Genomic DNA, 21,444 nt, shown 5'->3' on the forward strand with positions numbered 1-21,444 from the left:
TTGAGAATCAAGCCCCAAGTGAGTATGAGCTTGTTCTAGATACGACACAAGAATTGTCCCTGGCCCTGGGGATAGGAGACCATCTGCTGCGTTCCAGTCATGTTGGGATAGGAAAACACACAAATGCAGGCACATACTTGAATGCTGTACCTTCTTTAAACATCATGCTAGTGCTGATGCTTACCTGTTCAACACATAAGAAGCACCTCTGGGGTACTCAGCTCCCTTCTAAATATTTTTGCTTGGTGTACTAGCTGATTTTATATGTCAACCTGACACAAACTAGAGTTATCAAAGAGGAAGGAGCCTCAGCTGAGGAAATGTCTCCGTGAGATCCAGCTGTAAGGCATTTTCTCACTTAGTGATCAATGGGGGAGGACTCAGCCCATGGTGGGTGGGGCTATCCCTGGGCTGGTGGTCCTGGGTTCTGTAGGAACCAAGGCTGAGCAAGCCGTGGGAAGCAAACCAGTAAGCAGTACCCCTCCCATGACGTCTGCCATCAGCTCCTGCCTCCATGATGCTGCCATGTTTAAGTTCCTGTCCTGACTTCCTTCAGTGATGAACATCAATGTGGAAGTGTAAGCCAAATAAACCCTTTCCTTCCCAACTTGCTTCTTGGTCATAGTGTTTCGTCACAGCAATAGAAACCCTAACTAAGACACTTGGTGAAAATGATTTAATTTTATGCTTCTTTCTAGCAGTTTTACTGATAAGAAGCTGAGTCTTACAGTCTAAAAATAAAGAGCCAACTGAAGCTAGTTGATGGGTTAAACCAGATCCTACTAACTGGCCCCTAAGCCCATGCTCTGTCCCCAACGTTGTAGTTTTCTATTAGAGACTGCAGCAAGTGTGACAGTAATTCACCATCAGGTACACCGTTTCTGACACTTTCAGCCTCACTACTTTTTCTTTAGCTCCCCAACGTTAGCATTTCTGCTCAATTCAATTGGTCCTTTATGTTCTCATCTCCAATCTACTGTGGCTTTATTCTCTCCACTCAGTTATCAGTGGCCCTGTCTGTGCTACCAGTGGGCTCCTTGCAAGTCAGGGTTTGTTCTCCATCTTTTTGCCATCTCTATTCAGACACAGTAATTGGAGAGTCTTTCCCATTGATTTCTGTCTTAGGTAGGGTTTCTATTGTTGTGATGAAACACCATGACCAAAGCAACTTGGGGAGAAAAGGGTTTATTTGGCTTACAGTTCCACATCACTATTCATCATCAAAGGAAATTGGGACAGGAACTCAAACAGGGCAGGAACTTGGAGGCAGGAGCTGATGCAGAGGTCATGGAGGGGTGCTGCTTACTGGCTTGTTCCCTCATGGCTTGCTCAGGCTGCTTTCTTATAGAACCCAGGACCACCAGCCCAGGGATGACACCACCCAGGATGGGATGGGCCTTCTCTCATCAATGACTAGTTAAGAAAATGCCCTGAAGGCTTAGCTACAGCCTGATCTTACAGAAGCATTTTCTCAGTTGAGGCTTCTTCCTTTCGGATGACTCTAGTTTGTGTCAAATTGACATAAAACATAAAAACTAGCCAGTTCTTTACCTTTCTATCTTTCTCTCCTGCTTTATTCCTAATTTGATGACCTGTTTCCTCTCTCCTCAGTGCTGTGGATGTCTTTCTGTATGCTGTGAATATGTGTTGCTCTGATTGGTTGATAAATAAAGCCGTTTGGCCTATAGCAAGGCAGCTTAGAGGCAGGCGGGAAATCCAAATGGAGAGACAGGAAGAGAAAGGAGAGCAGAGAAGATGCTGCTAGCTGCCACCCAGGAGAAGCAAGATGTAAAAGTACCTGTAAGCCACAAGCCATGTGGCAAAGTGTAGATTTATGGAAATGGGTTAGTTTAAGATATAAGATCTAGCTAGTGCAAATAACCTAGCTGTCATCATAGAGCCTTTGTCCAATGACAGATGGAGGCAGATGCAGAGATCCACAGCCAGGGACCAGGCTGAGCTCCGGGAATCCAATTGATGAGAAAGAAGAGAGATACTGCAGGCAAGGGATGTCGAGATCATGATGGGAGGACATGCAGAGATGATGGACCACACTAGTGGAAGCCCATGAACTGTGGACTGGTGGCTGTGGAGCTCCCATGGGACTGGACTAGGCCCTCTGGACATGGAAGACAGTTGTTTGGCTCAAACTGTTTGGGGGGCACCCAGGCAGGGGGATCGGGATCTGTCCCTGGTGCATGGGCAGGCTTCTGGGAATCCGGTACCTGTGGTGTGACACCTTGCACAGCCTTGGTGCAGTGGGAAGGGGCTTGGACCTGCCTAGGCTCAGTGAGCTGGGCTCTGCTGACTCCCCATGGGAGACCTCGATTTTGGGGATGTGGGGATGCGGGGTGGCTTAGGAAAGAGGGCTGGGGAGTGGGAGGAGGGAGGAAGGGGGGGTCTGTGGATAGCATGAGGAGTGAGTAAAAAATTTCTTAATAAAGAAAAATAAAATTTAAAAAAAGATCTAGTTAGTGAGTAGCCTGAGCCATTAGGCCATATCATTTGTAAATAATATAAACCTCTGTGTGTTTATTTGGGTCTGAGTGGGACACAGAAAAAACTTCACCAACACTTCAGCTGGATTCCTTTCCTCTGGTTTCTGACATTGTATGTAGACTGAAGGGTTCGAATCTCAGCCTGCTTCCTCGTTCCCTCTGCAACCCCACTCAGATAACCTGAGCCAGTCCTATCGTAAACACCTCCTGAATGCTCAGCCATACCCAGCTGTTTCCCCCACACCAACCAAACACCTGAATTACTCATTCGTGTACATGGAGGTGTGGTCTAGGATCCTGTATTAGTTGCTTTTCTGATGTTCTTGTAAATACAATATCCAAAAGCAACTTACAGAAGGAGGAGTGCATTTGACTTACAGTTCCAGGGAGATAAGAGTCTGTCATGGTGAGGAGGCATGACAGCCAGGGACAGCAAGCATTGCAGCAGAATCAGAAGCTAACAGCTCACATCTTCAAATGCAAGCCAAGGGCAAGAACCGAGAATAGGGAGAGGCTACATAATCTCAAATCCCACCTCTGACTTAGTCCCTAGTGAGGCCACACCTAAGCTTTCCCAAGCATTGCCACCAACTGGAGATCTCGTTCAAATACCAGAGTCTATGAGGAATGTTTCCTATTCAAACTACCACAGATCCCCAAGTATGCCAAAACCCACAGATGCTGTTATGTGGCACTGTTCCTAAGGAGAACATGAACAAACATCTGTGCACCCCAGATAGGAAACCAATGACAGACCAAAGGGTACCACCAAAGTCCAACTTGCTGGATGATTTTATTGCAGGAGCATGGCTGAAAAATTACTTACAGGAGCAGAAATAACTCAAAAACAGCACATAACAAAAGTTCATACCAGTATGAGTGATGGCTCACAAGAGATGGAATCATCGAGCACATTGTACAACTTGCCAGTAGCTCAGGAGGCTGTAATATGTATTTGCTGGGTAACTCATCTTATCTGTGAGTGTCTCTCAGCAGTCTCTACTATTCATAGAAGGTAGAGGAGGGAGGAGCTTGATGAATCTGGTCAGTTTCAGGGACTTCTTGAAGTTATCCTTGCTTTTTGAGTTTTCTATTTTCTGAGTTGTCAGGAGCTTCCTGAAGGATGGAATGTTTTATTTCTGAGGGAACTGATACAAAATAGATGATCTGGTCCCTCATATAAAATGTTGTAGCATTTGTATTTAATCTCTTCCATAGACTTCAAATCATCTCCAGGTTATTTATAATACCCAATACAATCTCAGTGCTGCGTAAACAATAATTACACTGAATGCCTAGGGAATAATGACAATGTGTAAGACTATCAATTACAAGCTGTGTCAGTGAAATTGGCTTTATCTAGCACTTCAGACATTTATTATTTATCTGGGGTGGGATTCTCTGCACTATTTTGAAATAGTCAATTAATTGTCATAAATCATATTTATTTATGTGTATTATAAAATTAAAATTATTCTTGCTATCCAAATGAACCTCTCTCCCTGTTAATAGTCCTTTCTCTAGCCTCTCCCCACTCCTTTTCTAGATTCTAGTATTCTGGTGTTGTTTAGTTTTTGTTTGTTTTTCAGGATTGAATTCACAGTCTGTGCATGCTAGGCAAGTACTCTACCACTGAGCTGCATTTCCAGCCCCTACTCTCAAGTTCTTTGAGATCAGCTTTCTACTTCCACAAACAAATGAGAATATATGATCTTTATCATTTACTTGATTTTACTCCCCATAGCATCCTTCCATTCCACTCATATTGTTACAATTAACAGAACTTCATTTATTTATGTTTTACTGGCAATCAATACTCCACTGTGTACATATACACTTTCTTTATCTGTTCATCTGTTCATGGACACATAGGTTGGTTCCACATCTTGGTTACCATGAACACTGCTCCAATAAGTATGGGAGTTCAGATGTCTTTTCAGTTTATCTTAAGATTTAAGATCTCTGGGTTCCTCCCCTGAAGGTTGCTGGCTTCCATGGTAGTTCTTTTTCTAGATAAGTCCTATTTCTATTTTTCATAATAGCTACAGTGATTTATATTCTCACCAACAGCATATGAGGGTTCCCCCTTTTTTTTTTTTAGTCATCACTAGCATTTGTTAGCTTAGGTGTTTTTATTTTATTGCCATTAGCTATTCTAACTGGAATAACATGATGCTTTACTGTGATTTTGATTTGTATTTCTCCAGTGATTAGTGATGTTAACCTTTTTCTGTTTTTGTTTTTGTTTTTGTTTTTTGAGACAGGGTTTCCCTGTGTAGCTTTGTGCCTTTCCTGGAACTCACTCTGTAGCCCAGGCTGGCCTTGAACTCACAGAGATCCGCCTGCTTCTGCCTCCCGAGTGCTGGAATTAAATGATACCACCGCCTGGCATTTTTTTTAAAAAATAGAGTTTCTCTGTGTAGTTTTGGTGCCTGTCCTGGATCCCATTTTTTCACATTCACTTGTTTACTATTTAAAATTTTTGTTGGCTGACTGTTTGATTGTGTGGCAAGAATTTGTGAATACATATCTATTTGGGCATCAGAGGAGGGCGTTCAGTGTCTTCCTCTACTATTCTCTACCTTAGTTTTTTGAGGCAGGGTCTCTCACTGAACCTGAAGTCTACCACTTTGGCTAGGCAGTGAGCTCTCAGGATCTGCCTGTCTCCACCTCTCCAACACTGGTGTTACGGGCACACCTGATCTGATCATGCCCAGATTTTTCATGAGTGGTAGGGGATTAAACTCAGGTACCCTTGCTTTCATAGCAAGCACTTTTGCCCACTGAACCATCTTTCCAATCCCTCTTCCTGCTTTAATTTTTTAGTGTGTGTGTGTGTGTGTGTGTGTGTGTGTGTGTGTGTGTGTGTTCTCACCTGCACAAGCCTGTGCATGCATGCGTGCGTGTGTTGGTGGGTAAATGAAGGTCAGAGGACAACTTCCAGGAGTTGGTTCTCTCCTTCCACTTTGTTGAGGCATGGTCTCTTGTGTTTCTGTCACAGTATGTTGCTGTGGGATGTTCTGTATGGCAAATGTGTTGCTCTGATTGGTTAGTAAATAAAACACTGATTGGCCAGTAGTCAGGCAGGAGGAGGTATTGGCGGGACAAGGAGGAGAAGAATTCTGGGAAGTGGAAGGCTGAGTCAGAGACACTGCCAGCCGCCACCATGACAAACAGCATGTGAAGATGCCGGTAAGCCACGAGCCATGTGGCAAGGTATAGATTTATAGAAATGGGTTAATTTAAGATGTAAGAACAGTTAGCAAGAAGCCTGCCACGGCCATACACTTTGTAAGCAATATAAGTCTCTGTGTTTACTTGGTCGGATCTGACGGCTGTGGGACTGGCAGGTGTCAGAGATTTGTCCTGACTGTGGGCCAGGAAGGAAAACGCTAGCTACAGTATGTATCCCAGATGAACTAGCCTGTGAACGTTTGGGTCATTGTCCTGTCCCCACCTCCCATCTCATGTTAGGAGTGCTTGAATACTACTCCTGACTTTTCTACATGGGTTTCAGACATCAAATTCAAGGCATCAGGTTTGCATGGCAAACACTCACCTGACAAGCCCTCTTGCAGGCCCCTCTTTTTTAGTTTTTAATGTGGCTACTAGAATTTTTTTAGAAATATATGTATGGTTCACACACAGCAGCATCTCAGACTCTTGAGCCAGATAAAATCAAACAAGTTCAAATCCATGGATCAGCTGTGTGAGCTCCAGCAAGATGCCTGACCTTCCTAACTATGCCCACAGCTCACCTCTGCCTGACCTCTGAGTGCTTTGAAGACTTGTTTTAGGATGGAGATTATCAGAGTTTCACAACAGTAATCTTCAATACATCTTTGCAAATATTTTCAGTCATGTCAGCTATGACCATTCTTCCACTTTACTGCTAGCTGTCATTTGAAATAATTCCATGATCTGTAGCAACCAGAGATATTTAGAGGAGAGCGTTTTCTACCTCTCATAGTTATTGTCCTTATTCTTTTTGATCTGGTATATATATATATATATATATATATATATATATATATATATATATCCAGGCTTCAAGACCTATTTACATACTGTTCAGACCTGTAACAACATCCATGATTTTACCACAGCATTAATTATTCTCAGCATGGCTCACCCAGTATTTACTTAACAAAATTTTATTAAGCACCACTATGTGTCTGCTAATTTTTAGGTTGAGTAGATGAGGTAGTAAGGAAAATAATGCTTTACCCCAGAAAGCACAGATATACACGAAAATGCATTAGCATAATGTCAGGTGGAGAGAAGATGAGATTAAATAAAGAGAGTGGCTTCCAGTGCCATCATGGTGTGGCTCTTGTTGAGTCAGCCTGAAGTCCAATTAGAGAGCCATTGGTTACTTCCAAGGTACGTGTGCCACCATCACACCCTTAGAGTTATCTTGCCGTGCTGGTCTTTATTGTGGTTCATAGACATAGCTGGGTAGGACTGGTGCTTGCTTCCTGCCTTTGGAAGCTTGAATGGCACCTTCCAATACCGAAAAAGTGAGTCTTCAGGAAGGAAGCGTTCAGGTCAGATCTAGCTCCGGGGCCCCTGGGTCCTGTGCCTGAAGTGCATGATTTCTTCAGCAATAGGGACTTACTTTCTACCTCTGGAGGCAAGCAAGGGCAACAACAATAGACTGTGATGCTTTGGGAGTCTCTTGGACAACCCTGACCAGCAAATCAAAGGAGGGTTTCTCATGCCTGATGTTAGGGCTCTTGTTACATAGTCTATGGCTCTTGGAGGAAGCATCGTCAGCCCAGATAGGGAATTCTCATTTAAACTATATGTATATATTTACACACCAACTTATGCTTATTATGGGTATCTTTAGGTAGATAATTAATAATATTATTCCTCATGACCTTTTCTGATATTCTTACTGTTATTTTACCCTCCTTCCTCCTTCTATATCTATCTTCCACCCCCTCCATAACCAAAGCTACCCTGTGTTTCTCATTTCTTCCATCAGATCACATGGGATTAATGAAGTCATGGATCTTAAAATAGAACCTACAACCACATCTTTACTAAACCAGCATGATCCTGAACTACATTTTAAATATTTGTCCTTATTCACATAGATAAGTGTAGTCTTCACTCTTATCAAGAAAACTTCTCTTCAACAAATGAAGACCATTGCCAAAAGCCACAACAATCAAAACGTAGAGTTGTGGAGCCCATTCCCCACTGATACATCTACAGGAACCATTATGGAAGAGAGGTCAGAAAGACTGTAAGAGCCATAGGACCTGAAAGTTTACTCTGAAATTGTAGCTCCTAGAAGTGCAGAGAAGCTACACCCATGGAGTCTTACCAACATGCTGACTAAAGGTGACTGAACAATAATGACTCATAGACATGAAAAGGGGAAAGTTCATGGGACCTCAAATACAGATAAAAAAACTACAGGTGACTGAGGAATGCCAAGAGTGGGAGAAATAGTCTTCCCCAAGGAATAGCACTCCGATTGTTTGCCCAATTCCAAATGGTCAGCCCTGAAAACATATGCATACCAGTAACAGTACACAGACTTGTCAGGTTGTATTTATATCTTTAGGAACATATATATTAGGAATTTATATATGTGTGTGTGTGTGTGCGTGCGTGCGTGCGTGCGTGCGTGCGTGCGTGTGTGTGTGTGTGTGTGTGTGTAGACATACATATAGAGAGAGGGGGCATTAATTTGAAAAGAGCAAGAAGGAGTATAGGGGAGTAGTTAGGAAAAGGGAAATGTTGTAATTATATTGTAATCTCAAAAATAAAAAATATATAGTTTTTTTTTTAATGTGATCAAGGAACAACTTTTAAAATAGTGTTGTCCAGGACAGCTTTTATGGAAACCTGATATTTGGGATGTCACCTGATAAACATGGTCACAAGGACAAACAGCAAGGACAAATACATTCTTGCATTCCCATTCCCTTTTCCAGTTAAGTGGGAAGGCAACAGCCTCCTCAGACATGGACTAGAAATGAAGCAAGCAGCATTTTCTGAATCTGCTGCCTTCTGAAAGAAGTTATGGGGATGCCATACTCTTGTAAACGGTCTCAATGAAGGCTGAATATGAAGATATTTTCCAGGTCTTATCAAAGCAAAAGATTAGATTGGGATGTTGCTCAGTGGTAACATTTACCTAGTATCTATGGTGACCTGGGTTTGGTCCCAATGAATCACTTGCCTTGCAAGTGTTCTTATGTGCTAGACATTTTGGAAACTGTAAGTAAGACATTTTAGGTGTGGTTTATGCCAAAAAGACTAATGACATTTTAAGAAATGCAGTCATAACCCAAAAAAAGCTCTTGGCCTTTCACCAAAGTACTGACAAGTGAGTACAGTTGTCCTTGTTGGTTTTTCAGTTTGACCAAAGCAAGACATATCTGAAAAGAGAGAATTGTTTGTTTCCTTATTTCTTTGTTTTTCTACATGGCATTTCTCTGTGTAGCCCTGATTGTCCTGGAATTCAGAGATCCACCTACCTCTGGGTGGTAGAATTAAAGGCATGTACCACCACTGCCTGGCAGAAGAGTGAACCTTCATCGAGGAAAATGTCTGTATGCAAATCTGTGGGGTATTATTTTGATTGATTGAGGTGGAAGGGCCTGGCCCAATGTTGATGGTATAAGAAAGAAAGTTGAACAAGCTGTGAAGAGCAAGCCAGTAAGCAGCACTCCTCCATGGCGTCTGCTTCAGTTCCTGCCTCCAGGTGCCTGCCCTAGTTTTCCCCCTTGATGGACTGTGATATGAAAGTGTAAGGCAAATGACCCCTTTCTTCCACAGTTGCTTTGAGTTGTGATGTTTTAATCACAGTTTTAAATATAAACCTTAGCTAATACAGAAATTGATACCATAATGTTGTGACAGGAGGGACCGTGTGTTTAGGGGAGGGGGATTATAGTGGCACTTGACCACTAGCTGGAAAAGACATTCAGTGCTGAAAGCTGAGTAGGCTGTTCTGTGGGAGACTGGCATAGGAGAGTGCAAAGAGAGAGATAGGTGAAGGCCTGGTGTATGAAATTTCAGAGGGTAGCAAAGACTCTATCAGGGTTGCTGAGTGTTATTTTGAACTAAAAGTCTGTGGTTGTGGCCAGCTGGAGCTGAAAAACTGGCTGTGATTAACAAGAGATCAGAAAAAAGAAAAAGAAAAGGAGAATCGTTGAGGCAAAACCACTGGGAACTGTTTCCTCACTTCCTCAGGTTCAACCCACATGAGCTGCAGTCCAGAGGGGACCAAGGTCCCCAAAGAGAACCCAAGGGAAGCTATTAATGAAGATCAGCCCCGTTGCAGTGGATACCCAGCATTTTAGAGGTGCCAATACCAGGAGATGACCCCCAAAGACAGCAGTAGCTGTGGAATAGAACTTGCCTGAGCCCATGAGATGAGCTATGCATGGTGTAGATGGTAAAGCCAGAGAGGTGGAATGGTACAAACCGTCTGGAGCCCATGAAGAGCATGAGTTAGTGCCAGGTGTCTGGCACTGAGATTTTTTTCACTGCACCCTGTTGGGCCTTCAGTCCTGCTCTCATTTGTTTGTGATTGCACCTCTCTTATTGTCCCAAAACTCATTATGTGGACCAGGCTGGCCTCAACCTCACAGAGATCTGCCTGCCTCTACATCCTGAGTGCTGAAGTCAAAGATGTGTGCCACCATGCCCTGCTAATCATTTTTCTCTCTTGGAGTAAGAAAATACATAATTTATTTTTATAGGAGCCCACAATTGAGAGACTTGGAAATTTTAAAGAGACTTAGAATATTTTAAAGAGACTAAACTATTAAAGTGGTTTTTAAAGAGTGTAGGACTCTTAAAAGTTAGAATGTCTTATATTGTGATATTATTAACGTGATGTCTTGGGGAGAAATGAGAAAGGAAAAGTTGTAGTTCGTAGTGATGTGTTTGTGAATCCAGATGACAAGGCACCAATCATCCAGTTGGGTTTTTTGTTTGTTTGATTGATTGTTTCCCAATTTAACCTAAACTGAGACACATCTGGGAAAAAGGGCTCTTAAGATTGGCCTGTGGTCATTTTCTTTACTAATGATTGATGTGGATGGCCCTGCCCACCACCCCTGGGCAGATGGTTGTATTAGAAAGGCTGAGGAAGCTATGAGGGGAAAAACAGTGAGCAGCACTCCGCTATGGTCTCTGTTTCAGTCCCTGCCTCCAGGTTCCTGCCTTGACTTCCTACCTTGACTTCCTTCAGTAATGGACCATGATGTGCAAGTATGAGCCAAACAAACCCTTTCTTCACAATTGCTTTTGGTCATAGTGTTCTGTCACAGGAACAGAAAGCCTAACTAAGACAATAATAGTATTGTATGTTTGGGACTGAAACTCTGTAGAGTGACACAGAGGTTAACTGAACTATGAAAGTATTCATAAACATGAAAATGTCAGTACAGCACCTGACATATAGCCATATTGTGTTCTTTAAGGAGGCCTGCTGTTTTATTCATTGTGTTTACTAAACGACAACGCTGTGCTGCCCTCTGGATGGGCAGTGGTAAGCAAAGCAACCATGAACCGTGCTTTTATGCTCCTCCAGCCTAGAGGAAGAGACAGGCATTTGCCAAATCACCACACATCACGCAAATCCACCAGAACAGACTTTGAGAAGAGCTGTGACTGTGACGGAAAAGTTCAGAAACACCGGAGACAATGACAGTACACACTGGGGTTCTGACCCTTGCTGAGGGTCACTAAGGAGTAACCTTTGAACTGTGCTCTTCAGCATGAGTCAGAGCTAAACGGACAAGAAAAGGTCAGAGTTGAAACAGCAAGACCAACCTTCCAGAAGAGACCGGACAGAGGATGACTGGAACTGCCGTGACCACTACACTCAGATACCAAAATTTTGTCTTGTCAAAATGTCAGCACCTTTGGCATGTCCTTTATCGTCCTGACCAAAAAGACGTGTTCAAGTCTTAACTGCATTCTTCCAATCATTATGGCTAAATCCAAGAAGGCAAAGAGGGCAGAGAAGAAAAGACAAACTTGTGTATACCTGTATCGTGGGTGTTTAAAGGTAAGTCATCTCCAGGTGGGAAGAAGAGGGTGGTATTTAGTTATGGGTTATGTGGTTTCCAGGGCTAAGAAGTCGAGGTGTCTGTTTGTATGGGTTTCTGAACGTATGCAATCCCAGCTTCATCAGGAATCTTCCACAAGACTTCCACTTGTTTGCTTGTTTTTTTCCATCAGTAGCAGCTGGTTTTCTTCCATTACTTATTTTTTCAAGAAATTAATATGTTTATTTATTTTGTCTTGGCAGTGTGGAGTAGCAGCAGGACAAAGGGTACAGAGTCTTCTATCAAACTTTGCAGATGTTTTAAAAATGAATTAAACTGGATTACTTCCTTACAAATTAACCCTTGGTCAAATAAAAAGCATTTGAGGGAAGGAAGTATACACTCTTTAAAAAAAAAAAAATTTTTTTTTTTTTTTTTGCCAACAACAATTTACAAAACCAGTTGTTTGCTCAGTTGCTACTTTTTCTCAGAACATGGCCAGTAAGTGAACGGGTCCAGCTCAGATTTCCACCAATGAGAATGCCTACAGAGCTATGACCCCCAAAAAGCACATCCCCAGAGTTCTATCCTGTCAGATGACAAGGGGAAGGTGAATTTTCTAAATCCCTTCGACCTTAGCTAGGACTAAGTCCCTAAACCAGTCAGACCTCAGGACAGACACTCTAATGAGGACCACAAACTTTAAACCCACACTGGTTCTAACTGAGGACCAATGAGCTGAATTGTGTATTTATAGGCCATTTGTTAAAATAAAGAACACTTGTCCTGTGTGACGCTGCCAACAAGATCTTTCTCAGTGTGAGGCTCTCTTTTACAACATTGCCCAAGTAAGCCAGCCAGCCAGACCTCTGTAGTCCATTCCAAAACTATTCTGAGAACAGTAGCAGAAAGTGGTAGGAAGTTGGCGTTGTACAATTTGTAAAGAGCCCTTCCTTGGTTGTCTGCTGAAATTTACAAAAACCCAGATGGCTGTCTATGGGTGGTCTGTGGGAGCAGGAAGAGACATTTTTTTAACACTTTTTCTTCTAATGGTAAAGATTAAATCCAGGACTGCATATACTACATAGGTACTCTACCACTGAGCTACATCTCCAGCACACTGAAGGCTTTTAATAGAAAAGTTTAATATATAGCCAAGGAACATTGTTGGGAGTCACATGACCCAGTTCCCACCTCAGTCCTATTATGTATTCTGTACAGGCTTGAATAGAACAGCTGACCTTTTCATTCATCTCTTTTCCAGTCTTTAAAATGAAAGGGCTATGTGAGAATGAGCCATTGTGGGGTTAGAGAGAAATCTAGTGCTAGGGAAATCCCCAGGAACCCACAAGGATGACCCCAGCTAAGACTCATAGCAATGGTGGAAAGGGTGCTTGAACTAACCTTCTCCTGTACTCAGATCAATGACTACCCTAATTGTCATTGTAGAACCTACATCCAGCAACTGATGGAAGCAAATGCAGAGACCCACAGCCAAGCACTTGGCCAAGCTCCTGGAGCTCAGTTGAAGAGAGGGAGAAGGAACTATAAGAGCAAGGGGAGACAAGATCATGGTGGGCAAACCACAGGGACAGCTGACCCAAGGTAGTGGGAGCCCATGGACTCTGGACTGATACTTGGGGAGCCTGCATAGGACCACACTAGGCCCCTGTAGTTGGAAGGTTTCTCCAGTCCTACCAGGCCCCCACAGTCCCATGGCTCGCTTATAAAATAGTCAGAAGCTTATATTAATTATAACTGCTCGGCCATTAGCTCAGGCTTATTACTGACTAGCTCTTAAACTTAAATTAACCCATACTTCTTATCCATATCTAGCCACATGGTTTGGTATCTTTTCTCATTTCTGCCTTGACATCTTGCTTCTTTGTGTCTGGCTGGTGACTCTCGACTCATCTTCCAGAATTCTCCTCATCTGCTTGCCCCACCTATACTTCCTGCCTGGCTACTGGCCAGTCAGTGTTTTATTTATCAACCAATCAGAGCAACACATATTCACAACATACAGAGATACATCCCACAGCACTTTCCCTTTTCTGTCTAATCAAAAGGGAAGGTTTTCCCCCTGTGAACACCATTCACAGTCCCCGTCCCTTAAGGTTTGAATTCTTGTTCTAGACCTAAGTGTTTACTTGCTGTCAATACATTAGATGGGGAGGGGGTAGCTAATGCAAACTCCAGCTACAGTGGGAACTCCAGGCTTGGAGTTTGAGAACAAAGTGGTCTGTTTCAGCCAGAGTTAACTAACTTAAATTTATGTATATCTACAGCATGAAGAATCCAGATGAAGGCATCAGATCCCCTGGATGTGGGTGAATTTTTAATCCTAATGTTGGCAATTTTGGGGTTGCCACATTAACTCAAAGATCAATAAAGTATGGTTCTCTTGGCAAAAAAAAGGAAGGTTTTAACTTTAACATAGTAAAATTACATATAACAAAACAGTTATCAAGCAAGAATTACATTTATAATATCTAGTCTATTTGTATTTGGCAAAATTAAAGAAAATATTTTATCTATCTTTTATTTGTGAGTCTAAAGTTCATATCTAATTTATCTTTTATTATAGCCAAGGAAAATTATAACTATCTAATCTTCAACTACGTAAAAGACCCCAGAAGGATATAATATTACCTAAGTAAACAGGAAATGCATTGTAAGCAACTTCCAAAATTCTGGAAATGACAGAGACATCTGAATAGTCATCCAAAGTTCCTCTGTAAAGTTGGGGCATCCATCTTCAGCCTGTAGGCTTGAAGTCTCTCAGTCACTTCTCTCTGTGTCTTGTAGAATATTTGGCAGTCTTCTCTGTGAAGCAGTAACCTGAAGGACCATCTCATCTTGCAAAGTTCAGTGGTCACCTTCCTATGGTCATGCATGTCCAGTCGATATATTTTATCAAGCAGTTGATTCAAGGGCACCCTTTTGCCCAGTGGCTAACTTTTGCCACAAAGAAAGCAAAATCCAAAATTAGTTTCTTCAATGCCCAAAATCTTCTCTGAAGTACATTGGTACTGCCAGGAGCAGATATGTCTCAATGTCCAGAAAGTCAAAGTTCTTAAAATATTTTAAATGTCATATTCTATAGGTCTTTGAAGTTTTTGAAGATTACCTACCTAATTGAAATATATCTATGTATACCTAGAAAACTTAACTACCATGACTATAAGTTTGATTATCATAGATGACTAATAATCTGCATTTCTTAATTGTACATTACAATTTCAAATGAGCTGCATAAGCATAATATCTTAAACAAGAGTAGAAATATATATACAGTATAACAAAATTAACTTTAAATTTGTACTAAACTAAAATCTATAGCAATTTAAAGTATTTTACAAAAGTTGTTGCTCTTTAAAAGTAGATTCAATAATCTACCCTTTCATCCTATCATGTCTATATCCTAATCTCCTTTTTTTCTTTAGAAAGAGATTGCATTTATAATCAACCTGCTTTGAATAAAAATAAACATTCATAAACAATATTTTAAGAATTTGGGCATAGCCTCTCATACTACTTCCTACTGATAGGGTATGCTGGTAATCTTATGGGAGAAAATTAACAACTATGGTCAAGTCCTGACTGGAGTAGTCTTTGCGACTGCCTTCTCTGAGCCAGTTGCTTTGAAGCTGATTTTGGGTGTTGCCATGGTACCTAAGAACATTATTCAATGATCAGCTTTGGACTGAAAACTCTTCAGGACAATTCTAAGATGAGATGGTCCATCATATTAGACTTCTATCCAGAATCTCAGACAATTTTATACATTTCTGACACTGACTGCAGACTCCATGGCTAGCCCTATTCAGGCCTAACAATCTAAAGCTTTCTTACAGGACCCCACAGAAATATCGTCACCTCCTAAACAGGAGGAAGTAATTATAAGAAAATGGTGCCCTCTCCCAATTGTTTCGTTTTTCTCAGAGTTATGGATGGATGGTTATAGGGTTGGGGGTGGAACAGTAAAATTTGGACTCAGTATTCTTTTTTAGAAAAGAAAAAAGGGAATGGATAGGTATAGGATTTTAAGGTAGATTATTGTATCTACTAGTAAACTAATTCAGTAAAATATCAGCCTTAAATAATTTGCACTGATATGGATTCTTGTATTTTGATACAAATACAAAACTATATTTGTTGTATTGTACACATATTCCTACTCCTGTTTGAAATATTTTATATATTGATACAAATGTAAAGGTATATTTGTCATACTGTATGTATGTTCTACCTCTGTTTAGGATATTTTGTATACTGATACATATTTAGGATTATTGTCATATTGCACCTTTTGGAACAATCTCTATAACATGCCATTTACCTATGTTCCAGACTTCTCTGGATTTTAGTGTGTGTCTTTTGTTTGATATTGCTCATGTTGGTTGTAGTTCCATCTTGTCTAGGTCATTATCCCTTATTACTACTGGACAATATTTGATAATCATTCTTATTGTATATAGTTTGTATTAGGTTAGAATTTTCTTATTTAGACAAAAGGGGGAGATGTAGTTGGTAGCTATTCCAGCTTTGACCTCCAAGCACTGCCCCTAGGTGGCAGCAAGTAATTGCCACACCTGCCTATGACCTGCCCCTGGGGTGTGGCCGAGACAGACCCCTAGAGACCCGTGATACATGCGTGCTTGCTCTCTTGGATCCTCGTGATCCTGGATTGCAGACAAAGTCAGAGTTCTCCAGAGAACCACGCTGGACTCATCTCTCCCAGATCCTGTAACAACCCTTTATTGGTTGTAAGTTACCTCTGAATAAACCTCTTTTAATTACCAGATAAACTATGTGAAATTGCCTTGTTAACTGCTGCTATGGGTCCCTTGAATGAAGGTGACAGATATGTGGCTTGATCAATTTGTGAGTCCCCTGGCAATTGGACCAGGACTCATCCCAAATACATGAACTGGCTTTTTTTTTTTTTTTTAAGAGCTCATTCCCTATGGTGCCATGTCTTACTCAGCCTTGATGCAGCCGGGAGGGGCTTTGGCCTGTCCCAACTTGGTATGCCAGTCTATGAATACCCAAGGAAGGCCTTACTCCTATGAGGAGTGGGTAGGAGTGGGATGGAGGGAGGTGGGAGGGCAAGAAAAGGGGAAAGAGGGGGAACAGTGATCAGTATGTAAAATGAAGGAAAAAAACTTTAAATAAACAAGTAAACCTTAAAAAAAGAAAAGAAAAAGAAAAAGCTATGTGACCAATCTCTATATCTTTTCTCGTTCCATAATTTAACTTTACATTTCTAAATTCTTTCAAGTAATATGTGATTTCTACATGAAGCACTCCTGTAGATTAGTTCTAACATAACTTAAAAGTGTACCCACTTTTACAGTTCCACATTGGGAGCTCTGAATCATAGTTTTCCTATTAACTTTATCATAAATAGTACAAAAGTTACTAACAACCCAGTTTTGCCTAGTTTCATACAGTCTAATTTCATTGACTTTAACTTGGTAAAATGTGACCCTGTGTTGGCTAAAGGCTAACAATTAGTTGTGCATGTTCTGTCCTGAGCTGTTTGTTACCTGCATACTATCTGCACAGGAAATTGTAAATTGCCCAAGCTCCCACAGACATCCATGCCTTCTGAAAGTCTTATGCCAGACAATTCTCCCCAGAGTTCCCAACTGGTATTTAATAATTATAATTGCCACTCACGGGGTTCCTCTTAGAAATCTGGTGCTGAGCAGTTATTTTAACAACATGGCTTCTGCCTTACACATGACACTCCTGCACAGTAAATGTTGATATCTCCATCATACAGGTGAAGAGAGAAAGTCTAAACGAGGTCAAGTCACTGGCCAAAGTCACTCAGTGGGCCACGGTTAACACCAGGGGTCTAATCCAGGTCTTTTTGGCTCAGAAATACATGTTTTCCTCCTATTCCACAAGACAGGGTAACATAACTAGAAATGCAAGTATTAGATGACATCTGTCCTCAACTCTTCTCATAGCATAGAAAGGTTCCAGTTATAGAAAAGACTGAGCCATGAAGATGAGGTGGAACGTCTGGAGTGGAGAGGCTAGAGGAGCAACTGGAGTGGCCGGTCTGGGGCCTGGACAGGAATCACTGACTACTGTAGCACGAGATGAGCTAGCCACAGAGATCAAGGGTCGTGTCTGTCTGTCATAGCTTAGGGGTAGCATTCTGGAAATGCCTCTTAAAATGCTGTAGAGGGAAGTAAACAAAAATTAGAGATACAGAGATTATTCTAATACCCCACAAGAGAAAGGAACTTGGGCCATTACATGTGACTATGATATAACTGAGATCTTTGCCACACAAATCAGGCAAGTGGCTGAGAGGCTCTACTGGCCCCACAGCAATGCTGATGTGTCTTTATCTGACTTCCTTGAGGAAATGCCCCTATGGCACATGGACAGTAAAGCTACTGCCTCCTGGAGAAAAGCCCCGTTCTGAATTATCTTGATATTTACCACACCCCATATATGCAAAAATATAATTCTGGATTACAATGACTTACTCTTTTGTGAATCTTGTCTCCACTTTATGAAGAGATTAGCAGTCACAGTATGTGACCCGCCATCACTGAAAGCCTAGTTTTCCAACTAGGACAAAAGAAAGCCATTACAGAGCGCAGAACATGTTCCACAGAAAGTTACACTTGGTGTGTCCCGTCACAGTGGAAGCCTACGAACTGGTCAAAGAAAGGGTTGTCTCTGTCCAGATGATGGAATGGCCCCAGTTAGCTTAGGCCTAATGCAAGAGTCTAGCCTCGGGTTCCAACACAATCTCCATATGCATATGCCACAAGTGGCTCAAATTTCTCACTACCTCTCACTCCTGATCAAGCAACCCCATGTGGACTCTCATGGTCATTTCCTACTGGTCTCCCCTAAGCAACCGTCATTGCAACCCTCAAAACTATTTAAATCTAAATTGAATCATCTCAGGCTTCTCTTCCATGGTTCCATGAAGACTTCCTGATGGAAAGCCCTGCTTGCCTCAAAAACCCGTGGTCACTGAGCACAATTTCTTTTACTGTCTCTCCTGATTCCTCTCCAGCTTCATTTGTCTCTACATCCCCTAGGCAAATGCTCACTCCCAACTGAGCGTTTGGCTCCTACCTCTAACTAGATTACTCAGACATCTGTGAGCCTCACCATCTAGGCTTTGTTCAGATGTCATCTTTACAGAGATGCATGTCCTGGACCACTGAGCAGACTGCAAACTGGTTTTTTTTTCCCAAACTATTATTATACTTGAGCATGCAGATTATAATTCAACATGTAGGTAAAATTATATTCCACCAAAAGATATGGGAGCTTTAATCTTCAGTACCTGTGAAAGGAGTTTTATTTGGAAAGAGCATTTTTAATACGATAAAAATTTAAGATTAGGTCATTAGTAATAAATCCTAATCCAGCATGGCTAGAATGGAAAATATGGATGCCAACAGACACACATACTATGTGTGAACACCATGTAAAGACAAAGGTAAATATCAAGGAGCTACTTCTACAAGCCAAGGAACCCCAAAAGTTAGGAACAAAGTGCCAGGAGTTGGGAGAAAGGCACAGAGTAGGCCCACCCTCTCTGCCTTTGGGAGGAATCAACCTGCCCATGCCTTGACCTTGAACTTCCAGACTCCAGAAATGCAGGACAATAAATTATGTTATCTACTCCACCTAGTTGTGGTGCTTTGTTGTGGCAGTCTCAGCAAAATGAAGCACATTCTGTATCTATTGCTTGTGGGTTGTGGGTTTTGTTGTTATTGTTGTTGGGGGTTGTTGTTGTTGTTTTGGGGGGGTCTATCTTAGCCCAACCTGCTGCCCTGAAAGCTCTTCCTAGGTGGCACTGACTTATTTATTGCTGCTACCCTGTCTCCAGCATTTAACGTTTGTTGGATGAATTGATAGCTGTGCCCTGTCTCTCCCATCTCTTCCCAGCAAAGTCCTTTCAGCTTTCCTCCCAGCACTTGGATGACACCTTTCCTTCAGTCTTTTGCTCTGCCTGGGATGCCACCTGCCCTTCTCTACCTGTCAGCCTCCTCTCGCTACTTGAAGTACACGATGTCATCCCTTCGGTCTCCTCTCCTTCCCCTCTTCTGTTTTATTATGTGACATGCTTTGCTGCCTGTACATGGTGACTTCCTTGAGCACTGAAGCCATGTCTGTAACCTCAGATCCCACCCCAGTGTCCAGCACACCAGAAGGGCCTGATAAATGTCTGCTAGATTGAATTAAATCTGTATCCTGCAGCTTTTCTCCCACTGCCCTTCCCTGAGCAGCAGGGTACAAGAGGATTAGAAGGGACTTTGTGGAGCACAACTCAGATTAGAGCATTGGTGCACTGCAGGACTGCACCTCTCTGCAAATGCTTTGTCTCTCTGCAATCTCCTGAGAGTTTCTTCAATCGAAACAATCAGTGTTGCTATATCCACACCACTCCACTAAGTCCTAGGACAAGTTAGACTGAACTCACACCAACATAAACAGCTCAGTCAAAGAAGAAATTGAGGGGCTCCTCCTTCTTCATCTAAAATCCAGTGAGGAGCCCGTTGAGAAGAACAGAACAGGTCATTGGCTTGGATTACAATGGATGGCCCCACTTCTGCCCTGGTTCTCCCAGGGTTGGGGAAGACACTTGTCTCTACCAGCCCTTCCTAAGGACACAGCTGAGGGAGCTCCAGAAATGAAGGGTGTATTTGGAGCCACTGACCATTACTCACACGTGTGTGCAACTCAAGAAACTCTAGCTGAGTGGAGATAAAATGTTAACCATGCCTTTTAAGGAGACATGCCCTGTCACTCTTCAGAAGTTTCCTAAGACACATTAAGCCCACCGCCTTGTGAGCTTTCCTACAGAACAGAGTAGTCCCTACAAACATGTCAAGTACCACCTCCCTCCTTCTGGGTCTTGTCCTCGCTAAGCTAGCTATAAATATATTTTTTTAAAAAGTCACTTCGTTTAATTGTATATACTAGGTTATAATGAAGTATCCACTGAGCTGGGTTCACCATCACAAACTTTTAAAAAGTGCTAAGGACTGAGTTTTGGAAAAGGTGTCCTTCTTTTGACATCATGGCATAAAGTAGAAACCAGCATGCTATAATGCCTGTTTTAGTGCCACACCACATAATCCCTGATAATGACTCAAGCTCTCTCCTCAAACCTGCCACTGGGTCTTTAAATTCACAATGGTGATGCTTTGCCCATTGCTGATATGCTGACGCCCAATCTCTTCAGCTGTTCCTAATATGAGTTCACTACAAGGCACAGACCCTTATCCGTGTGGTTCTTAACATTTGGGTGGTCACTGTCACCTTTCAAATGAGATCAGAATTGTTCAAGGTGGCATAGCCTTAGACAGTCGACTCTCAAATCAAAGCAAATTTTCCCACATTACATGCACTATTTCACATGAAGTTTCAAGAACTGCAAAAATCTAATCCCTCTATACCTGAGCCATCAAACTTTCTATGAAGGCCACATGGCATTATTTTAGGTTTTGTGGGTCAAGAAGTCAAATAAAGCATACTGCATAGGAGCTTACGTAAGAAGCAAAAAATTAAGTCCTACAAACTTTAACTGGCAAAACCAAAAAAAAAAAAAATGCTAATAGTTTAGTATGATTTGGGAGAGATAGAGAGATCTACTATTGAATGTAATTTGGGGCAAGGGGAAGATTATTTCACTTTATTATGATTCAAAATTATTTCCCATGATTAAAGGGCTGCAGATGTGTTTGTGAAAACTCCTCAGCCTGGACGCCATAGCGGCTGCAGCAACAGCATCCACTCTACAGCTGTAATTTGCCAATCTCTGCTCTCAAGCTCCGGAGACCAGGTCCAGACTATTTTAAAGAGCTCTCGTTTGGACCGAGCATGGGGCTGTCAACAACAGGCTGCCCATGATCTGGGCACCGGGGCCA

Source organism: Peromyscus eremicus, chromosome 2, assembly GCF_949786415.1.
Source record: "Peromyscus eremicus chromosome 2, PerEre_H2_v1, whole genome shotgun sequence".
Classification (NCBI taxonomy): Eukaryota; Metazoa; Chordata; class Mammalia; order Rodentia; family Cricetidae; genus Peromyscus; species Peromyscus eremicus.